A 12,274-nucleotide genomic window follows, 5' to 3' on the forward strand; every position below is an offset into this window, starting at 1 on the left:
CATCCCAGTGGCTATTCACCGCTCTACAATTCTGATATCTCTGCATTAGTCTTTCATGCTAGATAGCTCCAGAAAAGGAGTTCTCACATTTTTCAAATATACAAAATATACCACATTTTCTGTGAAGTTATTTTTAATGACAGGCCAGTTCTGACTTTCTTGTGGATGAAACACAACAACGTTCCCCTACAACAGTGCGGTTAGACTTTTTTTTGTTATAAACCGAATTTTGTTGTAAATGCATGTAGGTTTCAGATTTCTAGTTGGAGCTTGTACAGTTAAGATATCTTTGAAATAAAAATTTTCCTTTGGGACATTTTTTGGTTACAAAAGTGTATGGAGAGTACAGGGATTTAGTCTTCTGTATAACAGACTAACCTCTTACTATGTATATAAATACTATTTAAAAAAGATTTGTCTTATTAATCTTCTACGAATTATAATACAGCTTTGAAATTCTTAATAATCTGCCTTTCTGTAAAGTAATATCAAGATTACAATTCAAGCACTAGAAAAGTAGAAAATAAAATGAATGTTCCCTATGTAACTCTAGGCAAAAGCATTATTGCAGAGTCAATATTATATAATGTCTAATTACATTACATCTGGTTTGTTTTTGTTTTTTTTTTTTTCAGAATTCTGGGGGAAGCATGGGGAAAGGATGCTACTTCCTTAAGTTTTTTTCCCCAAACTCATTAACCTAAGAAAAAATCAGGCTAAACCAGGTTTATAAAATTTTTAAACCAGCAAAAATCAAGAATTTAAAGTTATAACATACAGTTATCCGTTCAATTGTAATTATAAGGTTGCATTATAATGTTATATTATGTATGTTGAAAAACATGGCAATTCTTGTCCAGGGAATTTTCCAGAGAAACACAAATTACTAGTTTATCTTTCCCCCTATATTTTCTATTGTACTTCAGAAAACCACAAATAATAAATTATATTTGTAAGCTGAATTTGTTTTCAGAAAAATTCAGATAGAGATTAATTTCCTTTCCTACTTTATTTAACTTCTGTTGTTTGGGGTTTTTTTTTACTGTTTTTAAAACTGAAACTAAAATTACAAACTGAGATTTCTGACAAGTTCATTTGTACTTCACAAAAAAAAAAAGACTTAGGGAGAACAGGTATATTATTATTCTGAGGTATATTATTATACCTCAGAATGTGAAATTATCTCTTCATTTTGCTAGTCCTGTACATGAATATATGTGAACAGGAGTATATGAAGGCAGAGTAGATATGCTTGCAGAAGGAAAATGTACTCATGACATGACAGGCATGCCCCTCTCATTGTAGTTTCTTTGTACATCAACATCTTTGTGCCTGTTTTTATAAGCAGGGTAGTCAAGCAAATCCATATACCTGCGAACAAATACAAGAAAGTAATATTTTTAAAAATCAATTGACTTCATTGTATCATGATGTTTTCAGGGTCTCTTTATTTGCTGTTATTTATGAAAGGACAGACAGCAGCTCAGCAACCAAGTGATCAGGCAAATATAAATGGATGAAATAACAGTAATCAGTGTTAGCTGCTGAAATAAATATTTGCATCAGGTTGCTGATGGGCAAGTGCTATAAAAAATAAATTACAGCTAAAATTTTATTTTCCACTCAGGTTTTCAATTTAAGGATCGTTAGCACAGTAGATTCAGTAGCATTGATAACATCACAAAAGTTTAGAGTTAAAATTCACCACTGTATCATGATTGGAATTGTCTTCTTGATACTGATGATGAATTAGTATGACAGCAGTGGAAGTTTACCAACACTAAGGTAAAAAAACCCCCAAAAATAAAATGAATAAAAAAAAAAAATAAAGCGTCCTGAAAGAGGTCCTGGTCCAGCTCCCATCAAACTCCTTAGAAATGTTCTGTTTATCCACTGCCATGGAATCTAATGCAAGAAAAAAGGATTTTCTTCTGAAATTTTTAATAAAAATGTAATTCTATTTTTATTTTTTTCTCATGAAAGAGTCATACAGACTGCACCCCAGATTTTTTAACATCTTTACTCTGTGTTTGAAAATACACATATATTTCCTGTCTTTTTTATTCTTTCCAAAAGTCATTGACTAATACATTGAATTCAAATTGGTTGACACTATTTTCTCATACTGAAAATAGATTTGTTAAAAAAAAAGTAACAAAATGTTATTCTATGTTGTTTTATTAAACCGTATTTAAAAAAATTAACATTTACCTTTTAGCTCAATCAGCTAGGATGTCATATTGCTTCCTTCCCCCCAGGAACTCCCCTTTTCCCATATTTTATATTGGGTTTTCTTTATTTTCGCTTTTTTTTTCACTTTTCTTTCCCTCATTTTTTTAATCTGCCTTTTACATTTTGATACTTCATCAATTTCTCATTTATCTCCAATTTTAAAAGGGCAAATATAAAGAAACACAAGGATTTTGTTACTTCATTCCTTTCCAGACAAAGAAAATATTTTGAACAATTAAAGGTATCAGGACACTCTATTTGAGACTGGTTTTGCTACTATATCATTTTTCTGAAACGGAAGGAATTTTAAAAAGCTAGAAGTATTATACACATTGAAAATAGACCGAAAATCTCAAAATATGACCAAGCTACAACTTAATCCATTTTTATATAGTCTGAGTTTGAAAATAAGAAATAATAGGAAGTAAACCTTTAAAATAACTACCTGATTTTTTTGTTTTCTGTTAAGAACAAAATTAGTATTTTTTTAAAAACAGAAACATAATAATGACGTTTAACATCTAATCTGTGTCTCCAAGGTAATGGAGGACCAACAGGTGAGTGTATTAATCTGAAGAGTTGTTGGGGAGAACAAAAGGAGTTCTGCATTCGCTTTGTCCACACAGGGAAAGGCTGGGAGAGATCTTCATTTATGTGTTTGGTGGGGTGGCAAGGGAAATAATTATAGCATATTTTACCTTATTATATGATACACCTGATAATAAATAACAAAACTGCACTGAACTTTCTTTATATTACTTTATATTGTAAATTTGCATCTTATTAGTTGCTCTTATGAAATCTCTTTTGGACTGTTCAAGGGCATCAATTCCTGATGTACTATCATATAACTTCATTGAATTGTTATTATTTTTCCCAGATAATTTAGCATGTGGGTTTCAATATTTATTTTTTTTTTTTTAATTTTTATTTCCCAACCTCAGCATCAAGTAATTTATATTCTTCTCACATATTCGTACTTCGATTTCTTTGGTCTTGTCTACACCATAATATTCTAAAATTCTGCTGAAGGTGAAAGAATATACAGACTTCTACCAACAGTGCTGACTGGACATTGAAAATAATTATACATACAACTTTATTTTTATTTAACTTTATTTTCTTTATGTATTTTAATGGGCTCATTTCTTCCACTTGTCAAGCTACCTCTTTTTCTGGACTGCTACAAAATGCAACTTTGCATGTGTTCTTTCATCTGCGTTAGCAACATTTTCCTGGCATAACAGCATAATAGTAATAAAATGGTTTTCAAAACCATTGAGTTCATAGCTTTGTCTTTCTCAATTACATATGTTCCTTTGTTTTGTTTTGTTTTGTTTTTTGTATGGCCAGTGCATATAGAAGTATAGAGAGTCAATAGAATATCTAAAATAATAAATAATGTCCAGTGTTCCGAAGCTTTATAGAGCTTTGATCTGTTAGTGGGTTGTACCTCATTTGGAGGATTGACAGCAAATATTACCCTTGTCTTGATTTTCACAGCTGATACAATAGACGACCAGAGCTCATATAATACCTGATTTCCCAAGCTCCCAACCTTATGGATAATTGTTGCCCAGAGGGGAAATTTCTTCCCAGCCTACATCAGCAAATGGTAGGTTTATATCACAAAACATGAGGATTTATGCTCCAATCTATTCCATAGCACTATCAGACTTGAAAAACTTCATTTGAGGAGCAGCGTTAATGTGCAGTTAGCAGTTTTACTGTATCTCACCTGTTTGTCCAGAATTTAGTGATATCTCCTAAAAATATAAGTAGGACTGTAGCAAGCAGGCATTCAACCTTACTGAACCCAAGCAAAGGAGGAGTTACAGCAACAGTGTAAGATCTTACAGTGCTTCTCATATCCTCAGAAGATCTATTTGTCAGTTGCTGATCGACTTAATAATGTGGATCAATATACATTAAAAATAAGCAAGCAAAAACCCCATGAACTTTATTTGCCTTTTTGCTGCCATGAAGGCTGTGAAAACAAGATATTCAGAGGAATGCTAGTACTAAATTAGTAAGCCACTAAGACTGACATGGGGAGCACACATTTCTGATGACTCTGTAGGGTCAATCAGGGGATATACCTGCTTATTCAGGCTGAGTAAGAAAAGCAGCACAGATGTGTTTGTGAGCCTGCCACAAATGCTGCTTTGCATCTCTATCAGCCTTTTAACTGCTACAGCAGTGACTTCAGAGACTGGTCTGGTGCACTGAAGAGTGGTCTGCAGTGACTATATCAAATGATAATTACACAAGAGTCATCTCTTCTCTGTTTAGCAACCTAAAAGCAAACTGTCTGTTCTGAACCAGCCATATGTACTACCTGTAGAATCAATGGAAAGACATAGGCAATTCATCCCATCCCTAAACAGTGAAAGGGATGACTGATCCCTTTAAGGGTGTGCCTACATCTCTCCATTTGCTATGGGGTGATCTGCTAAGAATAGATGACTAACTTCTAGCTAGTGAATTCTTATACCTCAAATATGTTCTCTTGCACTAATTGGCTGAAAATACCTGCTTAGATACAACATATCTCCAGAATCCCACTGCAGTCAGAATTGGAAATACGGGAGTATTACCTCTGACAAACGCAACAGCTTTAAGCTTAATCTTCCTTGGTATCTGCCTTTAATAATAGTAAAGCCAATCTGACTTTGTTCACTTTCTTCATTTCACCCGTGCTGAGGATGGCACTCAGCCGTCTGTGATACTATCGAGTTGGAAAGCAATCAATTCAAGGCGTACTGAACAAGATGGATCTGGTAAGAAGCCACCACAGAAGGATTTTTGCCACCTTTTGAGCTTTTCTGACCTCACAGTCTCTGATTTTACTATACAACATAGAAGGGAAGAAATCTTGCTAAAATAAGATGAGAGGTAACATCAGGTTTTTGAGGAAAGACTACACCACTTGTACGACATTGACTGATTTTTATTGGCCCGTGTGTCTGAAAGTTAGGAGAATACAGAAGGTGAACTACAACCTTCTCTGCTAGGACAAAATCTGTTGCCAGAAAAGTTCAACACTTTAAAAATCTGGTTATTATTTTTGAAAGCTAGTGTCAGAGTGAAAGGTAAGGTAACAAGATGCTCAAGCTTTCAATGTGGAAAGCTCTCTCAAAAAAACAACTTCCTAAAACAAATTGAATCCTAGTCCATTGCACATGTTTTCTCATTATAGGTGCCTCACACAGTCCCAGAATGGTGGGGGTTGGAAAGGACCTCTGGAGATCATCTCTCCAACCCCCCTGCTTGAGCAGGCACACCCAGAGCAGGGGCACAAGACCGCATCCAAGTGGATTTTTAATATCTCCAGAGAAGGAGACTCAACAGCCTCTCTGGGCAGCCTGTGACACTGCTCTGGCACCCTCACAGTAAAGAGGTTTTTCCTTATATTGTCGTGGAACCTCCTGTCTTCTAATTTGTGTTCATTGCCCCTTGTCCTGTCATTGGGCACCACAGAAAGGAGTCTAGCTCCATCCTCTTGACACCCACCCTTTAGATATTTATAAGCATTGATGAGATCCCCCCTCAGTTTTCTCTTCTCCAGGCTGAACAAACCCAGGTCTCTCAGCCTGTCCTCACAAGGGAGATGCTCCAGTCCCCTGATCATCTTCATAGCTCTCTGCTGGACTCTCTCCAGTAGTTCCACGTCTTTCTTGAACTGGGGGGCCCAAAACTGGACACAGCACTCCAGATGTGGTCTCACTAGGGCAGAGTAGAGGGGGAGGATAACCCCCCTCGACCTGCTGGCCACATTCCTTTTAATGCACCGCAGGATACCTTTGGCCTTCTTGGCCACAAGGGCACGGTGCTGGCTTATGATCAACCTGCTGTCCACCAGCACTCCCAGGTCCTTCTCAGTGGAGCTGCTTTCCAGCAGGTCACCCCCAGACTGTACTGGTGCCTGGGGATGTTCCTCCCCAGGGGCAGGATCCTACACTTGATTTTGTTGAATTTTATGAGGTTCCCTGGGCCCAGCTCTCCAGCCTGCCCAGGTCTCGCTGGATGGCAGCACAGCCTTCTGGTGTATCAGCCACTCCTCCCAGCTTGGGATCATCTGTGCAATCACTTTTTACAGACTTTGACTGAACTACTTTTTCAGTTAAATTCTACTGCAAACCAGCGTGCCAAACCTGTATGAACCCTTTAGGCAGCTGAAATGACACTGGTATCCTTGGAGCAGCAGTACATTTCCCTATCTCCGATCTAAGGAAGAATTCATCATTTAAGAAAACCACTTTGAAACGTAAGACCCTGCATTCCAGAGAACTTCCCCTTCTATTAATAATGTCCCATTACCCACTCTGTAAATCTGTATTCAAGCAACATGCATGCCAATTTACTTTACGTTTTTCTCTTGGCAGCTCTGCTTGCCTCACAAAATGCTGACAAATCCAAACAAACGAAATTGATTGGTGATTGCTGCCTGATTGTCACCAGTGGTGCTATGCAGAAGAATCCCTATTGAATCCAGTGTAGCGTTCAAGACATCAAGTTTGTTTTCCGTGACATATGAATCCTCATTAAAAAAAAAAAAAAAGAAAAAGGTGGGAAAAGAAAGTCAATAACCTTCTCTGTCTTCACACATAAAAGCTGTTGAGTTTTCAAAACTAATGGTTACCACAGCACCTGCAGCAAAGACATGGTGTCTTAGTCTGGAGGGGTATTTTTTTAAGTGCGGTTTCCAACATACTGTGTCTTCAGATTACTAAGTGCAGCAGCATCCAGACACATCATTGAAGACCAGGCCTTGAAGTGCATTTTACTTGCCACTGCCCTGAAGAACTTGCAGTTTATGCAAAGGAAGTCTGTTTATTTCTTCATATTTTACAAACAGAGAACTGATGAGGTGATGAATGCAGCAACATTCCCATGGGCAATGTGTGGCAGAGAAGGCTCTTCTATTTCCATCCAACCCTGTTCTCATATGCCCTGCTAAGTGTGAGTCAAGGAAGCTAACAAGCAGCAGCTCATTACAGCTCATTACAAGCAGCAGTCAGTTACTAACTATTGTTGACTAAGGACTGGCAGGGTTGTAGGAACCAGCCATCCAAAAGGGACACTCAGAGGGTTTATATCCAAGAGTGAGGAGCAGCTTTAGCTCCTGATCAGTAATTTAGTTCCCAGGAAAGAAGTGAAATGAATGGCAAGGTGACTGATATGAAACTTTCCACTGTCCAGGCTGCACATGGGGCTTGTTTGAAAGGAGCGCAGTGAGAACTATTTTCTCTTCTCTCAACCTGTAGAGACACTTATCTTTCCTTAGCAAGACTAACAGCAGCAGAACATGTTAGTACAGTGATCCAGGTTTTAATATACATTAATTACTTCAGAAGAAGTGTCTTAATATCCAGATCTAGCTTGATTCTAACTTTATTTCTTCCAATCTTTCCTTTCCCTAAAGAAATTTTTAAATTTTCCCATTTACAGTGTTGCACTCCAAGCTCTCTGACATTCTGCTTTGGTTGATTGATTGTCTGCTTTGCGTCAGAAGGAAGATAAAAATTAACAAAAAGTGGGAGAAAATGGAAGTGGGTTTATTTTGTAAATAATGCTTTGGCACCCACAGCCATTATTTGCACAGACACTAATCTTCTGAAGGCAGGTACAGAGAAGGAAGACATAGTCTTGATTCCTTTTCCAGTACAATGTGGCTGCTGAATATGCTTTTGTGCTAGGATTAGGGGCAGTCTCTTTCAGGAAAATGTATTCTCTGGAGGCTTATTTATGCTGGATAATTATGCTTACAGTTATTTTAAGATAAAGTTCATCACGGAATACTATCTTCTTGTAAATCTACAGTGACACCTTCATTATCTCAAACCTTACAAAGACATTTGGAAGATCTTCACAGGCACTGATAGGGGTTTATTGTTAGACTCGCAATAAAAAGGCCCAATTTCCATCTATACTTTTTGGAAATTTTGTCCATGTGGATTACAGATTTGTTAAAAAAAAGAAGAAAAATAAAAGAAAACATTTGCAGAGATATGAAGGAGGAAATGAGGGAAGCAAAGTCTTTGCTCTCAGATATGACATGGATTGTCCTTTCTGTTGCTTTAAGTTAGAGATGTAACATGGTGAGCTGTTACTTTTACATTAAGTAATCAGTAAATGTGTAACTCATTTAAAATATCCCAGTTGTACTGTACTTGTTAATTGAGAAACGTAAGAACAGGAGCAGTGGCTTTAAGGTTTTGTGTTTAACATAAAATGGAGGTTTAGAGCACAGGAATTTTTTTTATTACCAGTTCTGCCAGACCTCCTAAATGACCTTGAACAAGTCACTTCATCTTTTGTGCCTCAATTGCCATCATAGTAAATGAAGAGGATAACGACAACAGGAAGGAATTATGAGGATAAATTTGTGCAGACATGTAAACTCTGTGCAAACTAAGGGACTGAGGTCTGTGGAGTGACTGCACAGAGAGAAATAAAAAGCATCCAATGGCAAAGGCACAGTTAACTGCTGTTTCTATGGTAGAGGGGCAAGAATCTGATGACTACCACATCTTTCACAGTATGTATAGACTTTGTATACACTGGCAATGCACCTTTTTTGTTTTGTTTTGTTTGGAGGCAGTACAGCTGACTTGTTTAAGAGGAGTCTACTATTGCTTGGATAAGGTTGAGTCTCTTTGTTATTACACAGCTGAGGTCAAGTAAATCATGCCATCATGAAAAGATGTTTCCATTGTGTAGCATTTCCTTATTATGATCTGTGACAGGAAAAACAAAGGAGGTAAAAATAGCATGAAACAATGAACTTTCCCTATTGGCTTTGTTGAAAAAAACCGCAGCTGAATTCAGCAAGGCCAAAGCTTGCACCCACTGGGACCTGTTGAGCTTATTTATTGGTTCAGACAGTGCTGAGGAGTAGAGGGATGGGGGACGGTCAGTGGTATGCAAGAGATGGGATGAAATTATGAATAGAGATTTAATGCTTCAGGTAAACACTTGGAGGTAGACTGTGATTTTAAGTAACCTAATTCACCTCACTACACCTCACTTCACCTCACCAGGTCAGGGTCCTCCCCCCAACCCTCCTCAGTTCTCAAAAGTGTGGTGTGTGATCCACAGCCTGTGCACTTATCAGGAACATCTTTTATGTGACCACATGGAATCTATCTATAAAACATGGTATTATTATTATTATTGTTGTTGTTGTTGTTGTTGTTGGTTTTGTTGTTTTTGTTGTTTTTTGTTGTTGCTGTTATTTTTTAATATCCAAAATCTCTCATGTGGCTGAAGTCTGAACATGTTGTATGAACATAAATGAGATGTATGAACACTTAAAAATAGAGCAACACTCCTCTCCCACTGAAAATACTGGCAAGAACTGCCTTTTTATTAAACTTCTGATGCTTCTGGTTGACATAAAAATACCACAATAAGAGCCTTTCTCAGGATATCTTTGCAATTTGTTTTCTGTCCCGGATAGAACCAAGGGATGCAATAAAACAGAAAACAACTGAGAAAAATAAAAGGTAACTGAATATTTCACAGCCCTTAAAGGTGTTCGTTCAAAGTTAGGTACTTCAGAACACGCAAAGGCTCTAGAGAGAAGGAAGGCTGTTTGTATACTTGCTTTCTATATATTAGTAAAAATTACCTTGGAAATGGCTTACTTTACTAATGCGTCTATTGCTTGTTTTACATGACTGTCACTTGCACTGTGAGGTCACTAATGCAGCTAACAGATGGTGCAGCAGGACTAGCAGCCAAGAGGGATAGTTTACTAACAAAGGAGGAAATGATTTTCAGGATTGCCCTTGCATGTTGCAGACTTCTTTTCTTTTCTTTTCTTTTCTTTTCTTTTCTTTTCTTTTCTTTTCTTTTCTTTCTTTTCTTTTCTTTTCTTTTCTTTTTCTTTTCTTTTCTTTTCTTTTCTTTTCTTTTCTTTTCTTTTCTTTTCTTTTCTTTTCTTTTCTTTTCTTTTCTTTTCTTTTCTTTTCTTTTCTTTTCTTTTCTTTTCTTTTCTTTTCTTTTCTTTTCTTTTCTTTTCTTTTCTTTTCTTTTCTTTTCTTTTCTTTTCTTTTCTTTTCTTTTCTTTTCTTTTCTTTTTCTTTTCTTTCTTTTCTTTTCTTTTCTTTCTTTTCTTTTCTTGTCTTTCTTTTCCTTTCCCTTTTCCTTTTTCTTTTCCTTTTCCTTTTTCTTTTCCTTTTCCTTTTTCTTTTTCTTTTCCTTTTCCTTTTTCCTTTTCCTTTTCCTTTTCTTTTTCTTTTTCTTTTCCTTTTCCTTTTTCTTTTTCTTTTCCTTTTCCTTTCCTTTTCCTTTTCCTTTTCCTTTTCCTTTTCCTTTTCCTTTTCCTTTTCCTTTTCCTTTTCCTTTTCCTTTTCCTTTTCCTTTTCCTTTTCCTTTTCCTTTTCCTTTTCCTTTTCCTTTTCCTTTTCCTTTTCCTTTTCCTTTTCCTTTTCCTTTTCCTTTTTCCTTTTCCTTTTCCTTTTCCTTTTCCTTTTCCTTTTCCTTTCCTTTCAGACAGTCCTTATCTCCTTGGCCTCAGCTTAATGTCATTTTGTTTGTGGATAAGTCCAACACCAGTAACAAATCTAGTTTACTTTATTTCCTCAGATTACATTAGAGTTTTAGCTTTGGAAAGCGAGTAACACCAGCTGGGTTATCTCTGCTGCCTGTACCTCAAGTGGCTCAGGGTGTTGTTATGGGAAGACATTTACAGATCTCTGAATTTTTGTCAGTCTTACTTCCTGACCAAACACCATCTTGTTGTGTTAATTAGCAGGTGTGGCACTGGAACACTACAAAAGCTCTCTAAAAGGAGATATTGTTAATGACCTTACTATTTAGTCTGCTAAATGGAATACTGCATCTTATGGCAAAGCACTGCAGGGAGCGCTTCCAGAAGCCATGATGCTGGTAGCATAAGGACGCAGTAAAGTAGGCTGCTGGAGCAGCCATTTTGCACCCAGCATTAGCTTGCAGGCTGCTTTGACTGCAAGAAGCTGTTTGTCATAGGATGATGAGTCTACTCTTAAAGAAATATCCTTTGAGACTTTATGACTTCCTTTTACATTGCAACTATAGAAACTCATCCAGGCCCAAATCTGTGACCCATATCAGAAGGGGGAAAACCTAAGCATATGCCTGACCTTTGAGCTTATAAAATCAACAAAACACTGAGCAACATATCACTAAACAGGAAGGCCGATTATTAGTTCAAAGAGAGGGGATTTATGCATATAGGGAAATTAATTTCTGAAGTGAGTTGTTGGAGTCAGGAACTGTGCGCTTTCCTAAGGGTTTTAAATTCAGTTCCCCTCTTCATTTCTTAAAAAACCTTCCTGGAGGTGAAGCTGAGCCATACCAGTCTATACTGATGTCAAGTATGGGTTGTACTCCTCATCACTAAACATGCCATGCAGCTTTATATTACCTTTGCATTAGCATAGAAATAACTGCATGACTTCATTACTTATGCAGATTAATCACTGACTCACTCTAGTAGACTTCTGTTAGGAACTTTGTAACTCACCTGTTCATAAAGCAGCAAAAAATTTCCAATGTGCATATCTAGATGCCCTTCGTTAGGAGGAATTAACTTTGTGTGGAATACTTCATCTGGATATCATTTGGTGCATCCAGTGTGAATTCTCATTATCATGTTATTTATTATACTGAGTTTGGCCACTATTGTAGGCTATGCCTAGCCCCATCACAGGTCCTCAGAGATGACAGTGTACTGCTTCATATGGCTATAAATATAAAGAAACATAAACGAGTTATAAAAAGTGCTTCCTCAGAAGGAAGTGCTTGTTTTGCATGATGGTACCGTCAAAATAGCTAAGACATTATTAACTGACCAGAAAAGCAGAAGCAGATTCTCATGATGTGGAACACTGGCTTTTAACAATATATTTCTGTGGCTCCTTGGGTAGGTAAGTAGATTTGACTGCACCTCTGTCTACTACAGAAAGAATTAAATACTGCATTTCATGAAAGACTGGGAGACGCCGCTCAGGAACTTCCCTCTCAGCCTTTACCCAAACAAGATCAAGACAGGGGA

The sequence above is a fragment of the Phalacrocorax carbo genome, chromosome Z (genome assembly GCF_963921805.1).
Source record: "Phalacrocorax carbo chromosome Z, bPhaCar2.1, whole genome shotgun sequence".
NCBI classification, from domain to species: Eukaryota; Metazoa; Chordata; class Aves; order Suliformes; family Phalacrocoracidae; genus Phalacrocorax; species Phalacrocorax carbo.